Raw genomic sequence first — 18,432 nt, 5'->3', positions numbered from 1 at the left:
GATGCCATAACGTTGTAAATAGGCATATTTATCAACGGAAATGTTTTTTTTTTTGTTTTCGTTGGATTTGGCTCGTCTTGGAAGACCCACACAGTCGATTGCTGTTTTGTTTCGGGCCATACGCATAGATCCATGATTCGTCACCTGTGACAATCTTATAAACGTCTTTTGAAGCACCGCGATCGTATTTTTTCAGCATTTCTTTACACCAATCCACACGAGCCTTTTTTGAGCGATTGTCAAATTGTGCGGGATCCAACGAGAACAAACCTTTTTTACGGCCAGGTGTTCATGCAATATGGTCGGAGAAAAGCATAGGCATGCCTCTATCTGAAGGTATGTTACATGACGGTCTTGCATTATGAGTTCACGTACGCCATCGATGTTTTCTGGCACAACGGCTGTTTTTGGACGACCTTCACGGAATTCGTCTTTGAGCGAGCGATTGAATTCGTTGTAACAGTTTTTCACAGTGCTATAGGATGGTGCTTCATAGCCATACAAAGATTTTAGTTCATCGATGCACTCTTGTCGTGATAATCCACGTCGAAAGTTGTGAAAAATGATCGCACGAAAATGTTCACGAGTTAATTCCATTTTTTGGCCGAGATGAATTTTTTAATTCCCTGTAAATAAAACAATTTACGATTAAATGACAAAACGTTCTGAGTGATGTTATGCTAAAAAATGTCAAACTTTCCAATGGAAATGCCAGATTGCACCTGGCAACACTTAGTGTTGCCTAGGCCAGAAATACAGGGTAGGCCATTTAAAGTTGACCCATTTGTTTCTAAAAAAAAAGAACAAAAGAAAACAATGTTTTTTGTTCATTTCAAAAATAATTTATTTTGGTCCAAGGGGATTTGTTTCAGCTAATATTTAAAAATTAGATCGCGTAAATGGGCACCTTTAGCTTTGACAGCTAAATGCACTCTTTTTAATACAATTTCAAATACTTAGGACAATGTTTCGGATGATATGGCGGCTGTTTCACGTCGAATGTTGGCTTTCAGTTGAGCTAAGGTCTTTGGCTTATTAGCGTATACCTTGGATTTCAAATAACCCCACAAATAAAAGTCTGGTGGCGTCAAATCTGGTGATCTCGGTGGCCAGTCAACATCACCATTTTTCGATATCAATCGCCCGGGGAAAAATGGTCGCAATAAATTGATTGTTGGTCGTTAAGTTTTTGTGCCATTTGAATTTTATATGGAAACATCTTCAAATCTTTATGAATTATGCGTCGGAGAGTGGTGCGAGAGATGTCTAATTCCTGAGAGCGGCGATAACTCGATGTCGATGGAGTCTCCTCAATACTGGCTCGTACAGCTTCGATATTTTTATCAGAACGTCTTGTGCGTTGTCTGGATGCATGACTGGCATTACTGAGATTACCGGTGTTCACAAATTTTGCGTATAAAGACTTAATTGTGTTCTTAACTGGAGCACTTTTCACTTTATTTTTTTTGCGAAACGCACGTTGAGTTAACACAATTGAAAAGTTATTTTGAATATAAAGCTGAACAATTTCAGCGCGTTCTTTTGGAGTGTACTGTTCCATGGTATAAATTGTCTTCGAATGACGCTTCTAACGCGGTATGACATTAGCCGATTTGTCAGCGCTGTTAAAAGTTACAGCGTTGCCAGATGGGTCAACTTTAAATGGCCTACCCTGTATATAGCAGCCTATATAGTTATAATCTAACTAATAGAAATCATATCGGTGGTATTAGTATTACTACCTATGTATCAGCCACAGTAAAACGTGGACGGGTCCTTTAATTTAATTTTATCTTATTTATTTATTTTATATTTATTTAGGCGTGGATTGTAGTCCGATTTCGCCCATATTGTTCTGAACTGGCGCTGCGTTCCGCAAATTTGTCTTCGCTTCATGCTCTGGCAACATTGCAACAGAATTTATGCAAGACTAAGTAATATTCAAAAAGGTATCGTACTAGCCACTATGAAATCGATTATTTCTTTATGATTTATCAAACTTATAGAGTGTCGGTTGTGACTTTTAATTTCGGTATTTGCGCCATTGTAATTTGTCCTTCTTTTTTGAAAAAAAAAAAATAATAATTTGTCTACATAAATATCAAATAGTCCCGATGTGATATTATGCAGTTATGCCAGGGCTTCTTGCAATCGTCTAAACATTTTTCAATCTCCCTTTTTTGGGATAGTCTTTAGTTTTTTCGATGATTTTCATACAGCTTGTATAACACGGAGCTATGTATGTCTAGCGAAATCGACACAGTATTGTTTTTGGACGAGAATTCACGAACAAGCAACGAAGTGTAAACTATAATAAACGAAAATCGACAAGCTCTAAAAACCGGTTCTGACCTTACTGGCTGCTAGAGAAAAGTAAGCAATGAGTACAGCTGAAAATTGGATCATAATTCAGGGGCATGCACGACTAGTATATCAACATAATAAAATAAATTTGAACAATTGAACTATCCAAAACCTCGAAGTAGATGTCCTTAACTTACATTCTAATGCTTTATCAATTCCTTTTTAAATATTGCAAGGACTTTGTCTTCGTCACTCTACATTCACTTGCATGTACAACTAATTAAGATTGTACTGCTGGTCGGGCTATAAATTTATTGTAGAATGGATCTCTTATTTTGTTGAAAAATAAGACTGCACAAACTGTGTGTTCATTTGTCTAAAATGTTTTTTCAGTTCAAAAAACTCAGAAGTCATTCTCCAGGATCATTAGAATATTTGAGAACGTATTTTCAGTGCAATAAAATGAATTCTTTGAAATACTTTCCCATTGAAAATAAATAGGTCTAACTAGTATGCTAAGAGCTTTCTATTTCAAATACTCTCAAAATAATTGTCAGTTCTAGATAATTACCTTAGTACGACAAATTTTTCTCATTGGCATTTCTTTGTTGCATCTACTCAAGGAAAACTTACTTTCCACATATACCTACGAGTATAATATAGCTGCTTATACTTACAAGGCATTCACAACCTGAACTGTCAGTTTTAAAACCGCAAAGATCTACGACATTCCTGTGACGCATCTCTCACAGTCTTATCTTAGCTTAGCTCAACTCAGGTGGTCCGGGTCAGTTTGAGTTGATGTGACATTGCGACACCGCAGAATGGTCAAAGTATGCCGCCAACACCACACAGTGGCAACTTTTGCTGATTATCAAAGTGACAGAGACGTGCAGCCGCTTATTCACACAGTTACTCGCTTACTGGTCGAATAGTTCTCACGCAGTTTCAAAGCTGGGTACAGTAGGCGCACATATGTACATATGTATAGTATGTATGTTATCTGCATTCTTTATGCGGCATAGTGTTTCTTCATGTGATCCGATCTTTCACAGAGGTGTTGGTTGGACTATAAGACTGGGCTGATTGCAACGAGGTGGTCTTTTGTAGCATAATATTATATTTTGAAATAGCCTGCTTAATGGATACACATATTTATAAATGTCAATGACTTATTATGCCGATTTTGTCGAGCTGATGAGAAATTGTAAAACAAATAGTTTTCGCACTTCGGTAGATATGAGCTCTAAGAGATCGCCAATAAGAAACAGCTTTCATACAAATCAATCAAGACTTCGGAGGACCATCTAATTTCTATGTTAAAATGTGGTAATAGAAGTGGCTCGTCCACTTTCAGTTGAAATTTCATTATTTATGACCAACTACTTTACCATTTTTATATAATGTAAAACGATGTGTCTTTCACGTAGATCTGTAGACCCTACTTCATACTCAATACAAAACTTTAGGTTGGAACAAAACTCAATTTTAAACTACACGCATCTTCCACGGCTTTTAAAGCTAAGGGCGTTCTTAGTTTTGTTAAACGTTCTTCTTCTTTACTGGCATAGACACCGCTTACGCGATTATAGCCGAGTCAGCAACAGCGCGCCAGTCGTTTCTTCTCTTCGCTACGTGGCGCTAATTGGATATTCCAAGCGAAGCCAGGTCCTTCTCCACTTGGTCCTCCACTCCGTCTTCCTCTTCCTCTGCTTCCCGCAGCGTGTACTGCGTCGAATACTTTCAGAGCTGGAGTGTTTTCATCCATCCGGACAACATGACCCAGCCAGCGTAGCCGCTGTCTTTTAATTCGCTGAACTATGTCAATGCCGTCGTATATCTCATACAGCTCATCGTTCCATCGAATGCGATATTCCAAGTTCTTTCGCAGAACTTTTCTCTCGAAAACTCGCAACGTCGACTCATCGGTTGTTGTCATCGTCCAAGCCTCTGCACCATATAGCAGGACGGGAATTATGAGCGACTTATAGAGTTTGGCTTTTGTTCGTCGAGAGAGGACTTTACTTTTCAATTGCCTACTCAGTCCGAAGTAGCACCTGTTGGCAAGAGTAATCCTGCGTTGGATTTCCAGGCTGACATTGTTGGTGGTGTTAATGCTGGTTCCTAAATAGACGAAATTATCTACAACTTCAAAGTTATGACTGTCAACAGTGACGTGACTGTTTGTTTGATGACAGGAGATATTTCGTCTTGCCCTCGTTCACTGCCAGACCCATTTGCGTTGCTTCCTTGTTCAGTCTGGAGAAAGCAGAACTAACGGCGCGGGTGTTGAGGCCGATGATATCAATATCATCGGCATACGCCAGCAGCTGTACACTCTTATAAAAGATTGTACCTGCTCGATTCAGTTCTGCAGCTCTAATAATTTTCTCCAGCAGCAGATTGAAAAAGTCGCACGATAGGGAGTCGCCTTGTCTGAAACCTCGTTTGGTATCGAACGGCTCGGAGAGGTCCTTCCCGATCCTGACGGAGCTTTTCGTGTTGCTCAAGATCAGTTTACACAGCCGTATTAGTTTTGCGGGGATACCAAATTCAGACATCGCGGCATAAAGGCAGCTCCTTTTCGTGCTGTCGAAAGCAGCTTTGAAATCGACGAAGAGGTGGTGAGTGTCGATTCTCCTTTCACGGGTCTTTTCCAAGATTTGGCGCATGGTGAATATCTGGTCGGTTGTTGATTTACCAGGTCTGAAGCCACACTGATAAGGTCCAATCAGTTGACGGTGGGCTTTAATCTTTCACACAATACGCTCGACAGAACCTTATATGCGATGTTGAGGAGGCTAATCCCACGGTAGTTGGCGCAGATTGTGGGGTCTCCTTTTTTATGGATTGGGCATAGCACACTTAAATTGGACATACTGACGCTTTGTTGTTTTTCAGGCGGGCAATTGCTGTTTGAATTTCTTCCTAGTCGGGCAATGGAACGTCTGCTCCATCGTCATCGCTTGGGGTATCGGGTTCGCCTTCTCCTGGTGTTGTGCGTTCACTACCATTCAGCAGGCGGGAGAAGTGTTCCCTCCATAATTTAAGTATGTTCTGGGCATCGGTGGCTAGATCACCTTGGGGGGTTCTACAAGAGTATGCTCCGGTCTTGAAACCTTCTTTTCGTAGAATTTTCGAGCATTACTCCTGTCGGCCAGCTTATCAAGCTCTTCGTACTCACGCATTTCGGTCTCTTTCTTTTTCTGTCTGCAAATGCGTCTCGCTTCCCTCTTCATCTCTCGGTATCTATCCCATCCCGCACGTGTTGTGGTCGATCGTAACGTTGCGAGGTAGGCAGACTGTTTTCTCTCCGCTGCGACACGGCACTTCTCGTCGTACCAGCTGTTCTTTTGCACTTTCCGAAAACCAATGGTTTCGGTTGCAGCTGTACGTAAGGAGTTTGAAATGCCGTCCCACAGTTCCCTTATATCGAGTTGTTGACGAGTGCTCTCAGAGAGCAGGAGTGCAAGCCGAGTAGAAAATCGTTCGGCTGTCTGTTGTGATTGAAGCTTCTCGATGTCGAACCTTCCTTGTGTTTGTTGGCGTGCGTTTTTGCTGCACAGAGGCGGGTGCAAATTTTGGCTGCAACAATATAGTGGTTCGAGTCGATGTTAGGACGTCGGAGCACACGCACATCTAAAACATCTCTTTGGTCACATCGTCCTTCTCTTCCGTCGGGGCGTGGGCGCAAATCAGCGATATGTTGAAGAACCTCTCTTTGATGCGGATTGCGGCTAGACGTTCATTCTCTGGAGTGAATGATAGTACTCGGCGACGGAGTCTCTCTCCCACCACGAATCCAACACCAAACTTGCGCTCCTTTATATGGCCACTGTAGTAAATGTCACAAGGACCTACTCGTCTCTGTCCTTGTCCCGTTCATCGCATTTCTTGGACGGCGGTGATGTCAGCCTTTATTTTCACGAGGACATCAACCAGCTGGGAAGCGGCACCTTCCCAATTAAGGGACCGGACATTCCAGGTGCATGCCCTCAAATCATAGTCCTTAATTCGTTTGACATGGTCGTCATCCGGAGCTTCTTGTTTTCTTTCATTGGGGGTGTTTTTTTTACGTGGCGGGTCCCAAGCCCAGCGCACAACCCTAAGTAGGGGATATTTCCCCTTCTCACTTTAGCTCGCCTCCAAACGGATGTTCTTTGGCTACCCAGAGGATACTTGGTCAAGGACCGGAAGTCGTGAGCTGCTTGAGTCATATGTAAAAGAATCGTTTCTGGCCACTCCCAAGTGAAAGGCGATCAGAGAACTTTCCTCACTTGCGTGAACTTCTACACATGACTCCATCCTCCAAAACGTTGGTCTAAAGAATTTAGAGATCCGCTTACCACAAAAATTCTTTTTACATCTCTGGTGAGGCCTATATTAGAGTATGCTTCTGTGGTTTGGAACCCTAGTTACCAAGTCCATTCAGATAAGTTAGAGTCCGTTCAAAAACAATTTTTACTTTTTGCCTTAAATCACTTACACTAACCGCTTAAAACTTATAAATCTCCCGACAAATTTCTTGTAAAACTAATGAATAGGTCAGTCTGCAGCCCATCTCTCTTATCTGATATTAATTTTAACGTTCTACCAGGCAGTTTAGACCCTTACTTTTAAAATTTTCTAGAACAAATTTTGAGTTAAATGAACCATTTCGCCGTATGTGTCATGATTTCAATTCTCATTCCAGCACATTTGATCTAACAAACTCACTCTTTACCATTAAAAAAATTATTTTATCTACTCTCAACAAGTAACATTTAAAAATTATAAACTTTAATTTAATTCTTAATTTTGGCTGCTGAAATTTGTGTTTCTCTAGCTAAGCAGCTTAAGATCGCAACGCTTAAAACTCTCTCGCCTTTTATGACTCGGCTAATTCCGCTCGTTCGCGGATTGCGCCCCTCGCGTCGGTTGGGCGGGAGGAGGGTAATCGTTGGGTACTACTATATAAATGATCAATATGTTGAGTTGAGTCGATTTAGCCATGTCCGTCTGTCTGTCCGTCTGTATATATACGAACTAATCCATCAGTTTTTAAGATATCGTTTTGAAATTTTGCAAACGTCATTTTCTCTTCAAGAATCTGCTCATTTGTCGGAACTGCCGATATCGGACCATTATAATATATAGCTGCCATACATACTGAACGATCGGAATCAAGTTCTTGTATGGAAAACTTTCACATTTGACAATGTACAGTGACTCACATTGAAAGTCGGGCAGGCGCAAAACAAAACTTCTACTTATAATAAAACTGTAATAATAAGAGATATTCAACTCAATCTTTTTTTATTTTATTAAATAAAGTCTTATTGTTAAAAAACAACAAAATTATATATTCAAAGTAACATAAAACTTAACGCATGTAACAAAAACTGTACTAAGGCCACTTTTTCGCCTCACATTGAAAGTCGGGCAAACTGTATTTCTAGAAAATGTAACGGTAAATGTTCCGTTATATCTATTCGAAACTTCACTATAAGCCTGAAGATTTGTCATTTGAATATCGTAAGCCAGTCAGTGAAGTTTAAGTGAGTATTTTTTTAAAATGTCGCGAAAAATTAAACAGTCTACTTTGGTTGAGCGCAATTTAGTCATACATCACCATTTACAAGCAAAAACGGAGCGTTAAATAGCAAATTTTGTGAAGAAAAGCAAGTCCACAGTTCACGATATTATTACTAGATATAACCGAAATGGATTGGTTTCAAATAAGCAGCGCGAGAACAAACCTAAGAAATTATCAACCAGAGATGAGAACTTTATTTTAAGAGAAACAAACAAAGGCCTTTTACTTCTGCACCCAAACTAGCTGCAATGATCGAAAAATCTTCTGGTACTAAGGTTAACCCAGAAACTATAAGAAGATTATTACGAAAAAATGAGTTACATGGTCGAGTAGCAAGAAAAAAGCCCCTAATTAGCAAAAAAAATTAACATGATCGACTTGAATTCGCTCGAAAATTTATGGATAAAGAATTCTCATATTGGAAGCTTCAGGAGTTGGAAATTTACATTTTATAGATGGCATAATGAACAAATATGTATATTTGGCGATTTTGAAGACTAATTTGAAAGAAAGCGTGCAAAAACTTGGTATTGAAAGCAACTTTCAGTTTTATCAAGACAACGACTCAAAACATTCGGCGCTTGATGTAAGAAGTTGGTTGTTATATAACTGCCCAAAAGTAATCAAAACTCCAGCACAAAGCCCGAACCTCAATGCAATTGAACATTTGTGGGACGAATTAGGACGCAGGATGCAGAACAGGATGTAGAAGGAGCAGTTGAAAAATGCTTTATAAGAGGAGTGGAACAAGCTTAGTCCGAATGTGTGCAAAAATCTGGTTGAATCAATGCCGAGAAGACTGCAAGCAGTAGAAAATCAAAAGGATGGAGCCACAAAATACTAAAAATTATTTTTTTGTATGCAAACTTTTAAATACTTATGTCTTTTACGTCTTGCCCGACTTTCAATGTGAGGCCAAAATATGGCCTTAGCACAGTTTTTGTTACATACATTAAGTTTGAATATATAACTTTGTTGTTTTTTAAAAAAAGATCGAGTTGAATATCTCTTTTCATTACAGTTTTATTATAAGTAGAAATTTTGTTTTGCGCTTGCCCGACTTTCAATGTGAGTCACTCTATCTTCTCAAAAGTATAACTGCCAACTTCTAAGCGAACAATGTAATATCGGTAGAAATTGTTCAGATCGGATTACTTTAGCATATAGCTTCCAAACAAACTGAACACATAGTTACTAAAAGAAATGCACCTGTGAAGGGTATATAAGCTTCAGTGCAGCCGAAGCTAACGTTTTTTCTTGTTTATGAATTAATCATTATTCGAATTCTCAGAAATCAGTACATTATAGAAGAGGAAGTGAATGGGAAACATCTATATGGATATGAGTACGACACAGTTAGACTGTCTCCAAATTCAACTGGGTAAATTTTCGGAAAATTTACAATTGCAAATTACTGAGATATAGGGTCACCAGACTCTACAAGTGATGAAGAAAATTGTTTAGATTATTTAGATCGTCATACGATGACAGATTACTCCTGTTCCTTAAAAGGATATTGTCAACTGGAAAAATATAAAAGAAAAGGTCATTAAAGGCTTTTTATCGAAATGTAGCACATGTGTCCGACATTTGTGTTTATGTTTACTTCCATCCTTATTTTTCATAACAAAACTCACATTATAAATATTAAACAGATATGTTTTCTGGTTTCTGAAATGAAAATAAATATGTAAAAATAAGCGAGCGAAAATCTTAAAACAACTATTGATAATAATATGTCATGATGAAATCAAAATCGATTTTATATCTACGGCAACAAAACCACTGCAGACCCGTCTTGTCAAACGGCTCTTAAGAGCTTCAAATACTACCAATAGAATACCATAAATCCCATTAATGGAATATGGTAATTACAGTTTACGTCATGTTACAGTTTTTGCATTATTGCTGTAATGCCACCGGTCTGAATAGTGACAATGAGAAAGATTTTCCATCCAACTTTTTAAGAGCTGCATTTAAATAAGTATATGAAAATGAGTGCCTCTGAGCGAACGTATGTTCGTTTGCAAGTGAGTTTTTGCATATTTAATTGCGTGGTTTTTCGAAAAATGACAAAATAATCTGCCATCCGCCCGCAACATTAAAAGCTCATTTGCGCCATCAATTAGCGGGACTGCTCGCATCGTTGCTTGGTGGCTGGTTGGTTGCATTGTGGAAAGCGGTCGCTGCTTGGCGCGGCATTTTCGTGCCGTGCAAGATGTGATGACAAGTAACTGGATTTAACACTTTCATTGTGCCTTCCAGCTTTAAAAAGCTTCATTAATGTAATTGGGAACGGTTGCAGTCGAAGATGGCAATAAATTAAATCATAATCATATTAAGCGAACTTGTTTTCAGCCTTAAAGGTGTTTTATTGATATTTATTGAAAGAATTTGCATTAAATTCATATTAAGCTAAAAACAGCGAAGTGTTGTTGACATGGTACCCCTAGAGGTTCAAGCTAGTCTAGAGCTCAATTCTCTATCCCAGATCCTTTTAAATAAAGTGTTTGAGTGTATAAAATATCTTTTGTTGACCAAAAGATTTTAAGAAGGCCTAGACGTGCGTATTGATTCTGAGAACTCATTGCTGTTGCTGATAGTAATATGCGACGCTTCGTAGGTTATCCTGGAGCACATTAAAGCGAGCCAATGAAAATGGCCTTATTACATTTTCTCCGGCATTTTCTCATGGCATTTACTTAGTGATGCAGCGCGTCCTTTAGAAACGATCTGATGGTACCTTACAAGGATAATGGGTTTCTATCTGAGGTCAAATATTTTTAGTTAGACCAGCGTTTGTGTGGAGCTAGCATTTGGCGTATTAAAAGAGAAGTTCAGAATACTAAATTATTTAGAAATTCAAAAAATTTTATTTCGTCTTGTTTCGTACTTCATAACTTTATGTTATAACACGAAGAAATACCTGACGGCGTGATTATTGATAATCCTGTCTTACAACGAGACGAAGTTGTACCAGTAAAAAATTGTAAAAAAATATTTAATTTTTATATGAAAAAAAAATGTTTAAAAAAGCTGATTTCTACCCGAGGAAACCCATGTAACCCCTTAAGGACCTAAGGCTATGACTTCGAAGAATTGTCTGTCTATTCGCTTTCCATTTATCTTCAAAATTCTTGAAATAAATACACAAACTTCTATAATTGACTTATTTCCATTTCGTCTATGCATGTCAACACATTTAAGTTCATTTGGGGAGACCCCTTTCAGCAGCATAGTCGACCATATGTGGTGCGCGTGCGCAATATCTTCAACACACTGCAGTCATCAATTTTGAGTGGCGACCACTTGAATGCGACCGCTTTTGGCATAGCTTTTGTTTCCCCATTACATTTGACTCCATTTGCTTTGCTTTGTAATTTACCGCCTTGTTGAAAGTTGACATTTTTCTTTTTTATTTTCAAATATTATTTGCGGAGTTTTACGTTTTTGAAAGCTTTGGCAATTTTTTCTGCTTTATGCTCTCTTTTGCTGCAATAAGTGGTTAGACCCGAAATGTGTTTATACGTAAAGAGAGCCAGTGGCGGAGTCGACTCGGATCATTTGCTTTAGGATACAATTAGGAATCTTTAGGATATACATACATATTTGGGCATGTACTCATCCCGGCTTGTGGCGTTGGCGCAGCATACGTAAGGCATTATCTAATAAATAAATATGTAAACTTTTTTTGACAACTCCCTTCCGGGAAAACTTAGACTTTTATCTTAAAAAGAGGTTCTCAACAAACATTTAACCCTTCTAAATATATGACACTGTCCTAACCAACTACACATAAAAATATACATACATACACATTTAGTCAAATTACTCGCACGAACTCATGAGCTTACATCGCAGATACCATCGTCTGTATGTCTCTATTTACTTTGCGTTGTGGCAACGTTTTTGCTTTGAAGTTCAAGTGTCTGAAGTCAGCATCTGTAAAAATCACCAACAACATTCATATTAGTCTGTATGTACATATGTTCACGTGTGGTGATACATACATATATGTATCTGTTTTCGCAAATATGTAGGTTCAAATGCATAAACATTAATTTACATTTACCGGTTCACTACATCTTTAACACCAATATTAACCCTCATAAACTTGCTCCCTCGGCTTCAAGTGCGTTTGTCAAATAAAAACCAAATTTAATGGTCTCTTTGGTGCGTGCCGCTTGCACTTTAGTACGAGTACTTATTGTTTCGGGGCGATGAGTTCGTGGAAAATGCGTTTTTTACATTTGTACTACTATACTCTCGCAATATACTATATATTTCTTAGCTGTTTGTTTCATCTAACAACACCTAACTATATACATGCGTCCCCTATCTCCCATATACCCAATTTAGAGATCCTTTCACGATTTTGTCGAATAATGAGGGCTGAAGTCCAATATTTTTAATACAAAGTTTAGTTAACACCTGACAAGGCGGAACTTAAGTCTTCATTAAGCAATTTGTGTTTTTCAGAAAATTCCAATCTTTTAGTTAGCAGTTCTAGGTGGTAGCGGTTTTGATTTTCTCTAAGAATAAGAAGAATGAGAAAAATATAATATTTTTTTCGACTTTTGGATTCCAAAACTTGTTTACAGTTTCAGAACATTCACCGGATTGTTTCAGTTCTACCATACCTAACCTCTTGCAGTCTAAAAGGAAGTGCAATAGCTTCGGGCGAAGAAATTCACTAAAAGACGGAGCAATGAACGTTCAGATCGAAGCTGGTTTTCAATTGTGTTATTCATAAAAGAAAAATACTAATGTGATTAATCTATTTACTATACATATGTAAACATAAATATATTAAAATGTAGTTAAACTTCCATAACTCAAATTTCTATAACTTGAAGTTCACCATAAATCGAACTCTTGAATTCGCAATACGAAGTTAAATTTAAAAAAACATTCCTTTTCTAACTCGAATTTTTTTGATGGATTATGGTAATTCGAGGAAGTTCAACTTTTTAGTTGAAGATGTTAACAATGCCCGAGCCTTTCAGCTATTCGGGGCTGACAGAAAAGGAACATTCACTGGTTATCACTTCTGGAGAATACCATAAGGTCTATTGTGATACCTATAACTCTTATAAAATTTATCATAAAAACCCCCATAAGTCGACGAAGTATTTTGAACCGATACCAAATTTGATGAGGTGGCCAATGTCAGTTTCGGTTATGTTTTTCGGTAATTGCATAGATCCAGTGCCAGAATGCAAGATGATAATGGAGTTGAGAGCGGCATACGAGTGTCTGCTCTTACTTTGTAGTTCCCAGCGATTCCACTAAGACTAACTTTGAGCCACCCAAACAAGTCTGGTGACGATATTCTTTGAATAATTTTGAACACATAGTTCGCAAGATCCGAGTGATGTTCATTTCCCTGGGAGAAGCCGAATTTCGAAAAAATAAGTCTACTGCTATTCTGCCTGGAAATAACTACAGTAGTCCGGTAGTCTATACCTAAGCTTGAGGGAAAATTCAAGAAAGACTCACTCTCTAACTTTCCCGCCTAGCGCCTCTTCTCCAGCGACTTTTAAATCTCAACATTTCCGCCGTCTATACGAAAATGGAGGAACAGCCAATACGAGTAGCAAGCACTGACGCAGTGATCCAAGATTTCAGAGATGCAATTGAAGAATAAAAAATTTCAGCGTGACTCTGTTTTGTACCTTTTTTATACCCAGCTTCTCTGAGCCTTAGACTGCTCTTCGCAGCAATGGCACTGCTGGCGATATGCACGGATGCTATTTGAAGCCCATTGATGAAATTTGTGATATGCTGAATCGATTGCCAGCACTTGCGGCATTCAATTTGCCTAGAACTTTCGCCTTCCGAAATACCTACATATAAGTGATGTGTTTAAAATGTAAATTCCTTTCAATAATTCGTAAACTAAATTTGCTGATACGTTACTATGCATTTTAGATGACGTATTATTTAAATAGTGTTTCTCATAGATATGATATGAACTTGAATAAGTGAAAGAATTTGAAAATTTACAATAAAATATTAACAGCACAAAAGTAAAAAAGTCAAATCCAAATAAAAGGAAAGAAAGAAACAAAGGCAAGAACATGATGTTTGTACCCACGTCAAAGAAAGCTGAACAAAGTCAAAGTGCCGCCACTAGTGTCATGTATAAATACATTGGTTTGTACGTTTGTACTGTACAAAACTTGCTCACAAAAGCGGCAACAACAACAGATGTGAACTTTTCTGTTGACTGAATCAGTATGTGTTGAAGCTGGTAATTTATAAAGTCGCTTTAGTTCACTTGTCTGCCAGGCAGCGCCAGCTTTATTAACCACGCTTGCGCCAAGGCGGCGGCTTGAGATCATACGAAGTTGCATCGCACCGTTACAAATTGATTTGTCCACGCACTCACACATATGGTACATATCAATGGAAATAAAATCTGTGGGTATAATTAAAAAAAAATAAGTAACGGGTGATCCAAATAGAGGTACTTTTTCAACAGCCTTTTTTGATAGATCGCTCGTGAGTTTGTCAAGCTGCCATGTTATTTTTATTCAGTATTGTTTGGCATTTCATCATGGAAAGATTTACGACTGAACAACGTTTACAACTCGTTCAACTTTATTACGAAAATACACGTTCTTTAAATAATATGTTTCGGTTTATATTTCTCCAAAAATGATGCCGGTGAGATTGTAACCGTTAATGGCGACCGTCGCGCCATAATAACCGACTATTTGATGCTTGAAATTGAAATTTGTGATCTCGGCGATATTTGGTTTCAACAAAACGGCGTCATTTCCCCAATATCGCGTCAATCAATGGATTTATTGAGAGAACACATCGGCGAGCAGATAATGCCGTGTTTTAGACCGGCAGATTGGACACTATGATCTGTGATATCACACCGTTAGACTTTTTCCTGTAAGTATATGTGAAGTTTAAAGTCTATGCGGATAATCCTGCTTCAATTTCGGCCTTGGAGCAAAACATCACGTGTGTCATTCGCCAGTTATCAGTCGAAGTGCTCGAACAAATCATCGATATTTGAACTCAACGGATGGACGTAGTCGCGGCCATCATTTGAAAGAGATACTCTTCATAAAATAAATACCAAATAATGTTTTTTCGAATGATAAAAAACTTTGCCCAGTTTAATGTTTCTGTTTAAAAAAGGTAACCTCGAAATGGATCACCCTTTATATCTTTTGTCAACAATAACAAAAAATAACTGATGACTTTTTGGCATTTCTCCGTGAGACAAGCAACCATTAATGCAACTAAGGGCCCATGAGACCATTGACTATTGAATAGCAGACATGATGTGATCATATACAAATATTCCATATAAAAACTATCGACAATCTACTTGTATATAGACAAGTAAGCGACATTCGAAAAAGCTATCATGTACACTCAAGTTATAAAAAGTCTGGTAAATCCATGAGAAATCAAATATTTAACATTTTATTAGATAAGATCCTGATTTCGATGTAATAGGCTATTACGTTCGCGCAAATACCAATTGCTGACCAGCACTTATTGAATTCAAGCCAAGTCCAGCAGACGGCAAAAGCTCTGATTGAAATACAATCTCCAATCTGCCGTATAAGCTTCGATCTATCCATGAAAAAGATCCGCTTCCACAACTACAATTAGTAGGCCCGGCGACGAAGTGTTTCAAATTGTCATGAATGCAGTCAATGTTACAGAGGGTTTCAGATGGTCTGTACCTGAGCCTGTCATTACTTACGCCACATTCTTGTTTTTGCTTTATTCTCGAATATTGTTTTCATTGTTGTAAGCTAAACTCTTTAGTAAAAAAAAAGAAAAACTCCGGCAGTCCCGTAGCTTCACAGGCGTACTTCTTATAACACAAAAGGGTTTAAAAAGAGCTTTATCCTGATTTTGAATTTTGTGAAGATACCTTGTCGAGTAAAAAAGTTTTCCATTCAATTACTTCATTTTGATTGTTTAGTTTAGATGGCAGCTATACATATGTTATATTGGTCGGATATCGGCTCCGACAAATATGCAGCTTCTTATAAATAAAAGGACTGTGTAAAATATCAGCTTGATATATCAAAAAATGAGGGACTAGTTCACGTGTATACTGACAGACAAACATTTCTAAATTGACTGCTCCTGGGTATTATAAACTTCATGGCAAACTTAATAAACCCTGTTCAGTGAAAATATAAGTATATTCAGCAAATATAATACTTCTCAGGGATTGGCTTGTGTTCTGAAAACTAATTTCAAGCAAAATATTTTGGACTCCGTCACATACTTTGTTATTTAAAAAGTGCATAATATGAACGAGTCTTAACGTAGAATCGGTAGAGTAATCTATGCTGTTGCCACTTGGACAGCTTGTGCCGCCACTCCTCCGGACACGTCCATTTGGCGTCAATGCGAAAAGCGGCAAAAGATCAAAAGTGCCTGGACAGGGTCACAAGCGACGGCTCAGACTATGGCCGGACGGACATGGTTGATAGGCAAGCGTATTGTCGGATTGCTGAATTGGCAAGTTGCTTGATCAAAAGCATTCGTCATCATCTGCATGTGCATGCGCAGCTCCTAGTGCGCCGAAAGGCACATGAACACGCAGACACGGGCTTTCGCACATCGTACGACAAACATGTCCAGATACGCACACGTGCGATACAAAGTAGATGGGCGTGAGCCATTGCGCAGATGCACTGATAGTTCAGCATTTGTCGAGTCTGTAAACAGCATGGACGCGTCTTGCTGCGCTTGAAGTTGTCCGCAAAGCGCTTAGTTGCAAGGCGCTGCCCGATTGTTTGTCGGCATTGTGGACATTCTATCACGTAAGCAAATGGCGCGATTAATTGCCGAGCTTGGGTGGCAAATGCGTATACAAAGATTTGCGTTGCATCATAAAAAACTTTTAGTGACAAGCGACTGTGACTTGATCGCTGACTGCTGTAATTATCATGATTGTCTTCACACCGTGATGGTTCCTCTTCGCTGAATGCAAAAAGCGTCAAAAATACTGCAAAATATGGGTGGTCTCGATGAAGAAAAGCAATAAAAAGAGGAGCTTATAGTTATTGAGTTTGTAGATAAAGTACGCAGTCATGTGGATTCAAAATAATAAATTTGGTTTGGAAATATTACATACATATGTATGTATGTACATGTATTGTACTTATGTTAAGACACAGCTATTTCAAAATCTAAAATTTTTACTGAAGCAAAGTCAAATCTTCGGGAGTAGTTATGACGTTATACATACAGCTTTTTCTAAAAATGTTGTGAAACTATCCGTTTATTAAATCTCTCCGACTATTACTTTGAGGGAAAGTATAAAAATAAATTAATCTACATTTATTAGGTATATGTACTCGTATATCTCGTACAGTGATCGACCTGATGAACGTTGTTGAATTCTGACTGACTGTTTGTCTATTCGTCTGTTCGTGGGTTCATCCGTTCGTATGTACAAGCAAAAAAGTAAAATTTATGTAAAATTTATATTTTGATGAAATTTGGTAGACGTGTTTCTTAGAAAAAAAAGTGATTTCGAAATTTAATTTAATTTTTAATTTAAATTTTGCACCAATCCTTCTCTTATCCGTCGAAATATTTTTTTGTCTAGGTTGGTATCACTGTCGATGACATCTGTGCCAAATGTCACATCATAATCATAATCATTAGTGTCACATAAAGTGCATTCGGCGGTTTTACGATGAGTGAAATTATTCATCAAAGAAGTTACATTAACTTTTATGTTTGGAATAAATTTCTGCTGATGAAACATTCAAAATGTTGAAGAAGGCTTTCGGTGATGGTTGTTTGTCGTGACTAAGTGCTTTTGATTATTCAAAGTCGAGAACGCGTGGACAACGAACCTCGTCCAGGACGGCCGTCAACATCATCTGATGATCAACACGTCAATCAAATAACGAAATTAGTGCTTGAAAATCGAATTTATAAATTAGAGATGTTACTTGATCATTGGAATATCGGAAGGATCAATGAAAATCATTTTGAAAGATCATTTGGCTCTAAGAAAAGTGAAAGCATGGTTGTTGTCAAAATCACTAAATTTTTTTGAAAAACAGCGTTTTGTTTACGTCTGTGGAACAATGCCTACAACCCGGAAACAAACGATAATATCACGTCAAAACTAGTCAAAAATTAAGGTGATGTTGACAGCTTTCTTTGATTATCGAGATGTGGTGCACTTCGAATTTCTTCCGACCGGCCAAACTGTCAACAAGGATTGGTATTTGAGTGTTACGCGTCGTTTACGCGAAGCTGTTCGTAAAAAGAGGCCGGATTTATGGTCCGACAACTCTTGCTTTTTGCATCATGATTATGCACTGCCGCATACTGCATTGATTCTTCGAGAGTTGTGCGCCAAATTTTCAACAATTTCATGCCGCATTCACCGTTTTCACCTGATTTATCTCCATGTGATTTCTGGTTATTCAGCAAACTCAAACGATCAATAGCTTTGAAAGCTGTTCCGTATATTGACCTGAACAAATGCTTCGAGAATCGGAAAAATGTTGGCACAAGTGTATTTTAAAATTATGAAGAAA

Source organism: Bactrocera dorsalis, chromosome 5, assembly GCF_023373825.1.
Source record: "Bactrocera dorsalis isolate Fly_Bdor chromosome 5, ASM2337382v1, whole genome shotgun sequence".
In the NCBI taxonomy this organism is placed as follows: domain Eukaryota; kingdom Metazoa; phylum Arthropoda; class Insecta; order Diptera; family Tephritidae; genus Bactrocera; species Bactrocera dorsalis.
This window is presented reverse-complemented; position numbering follows the sequence as displayed.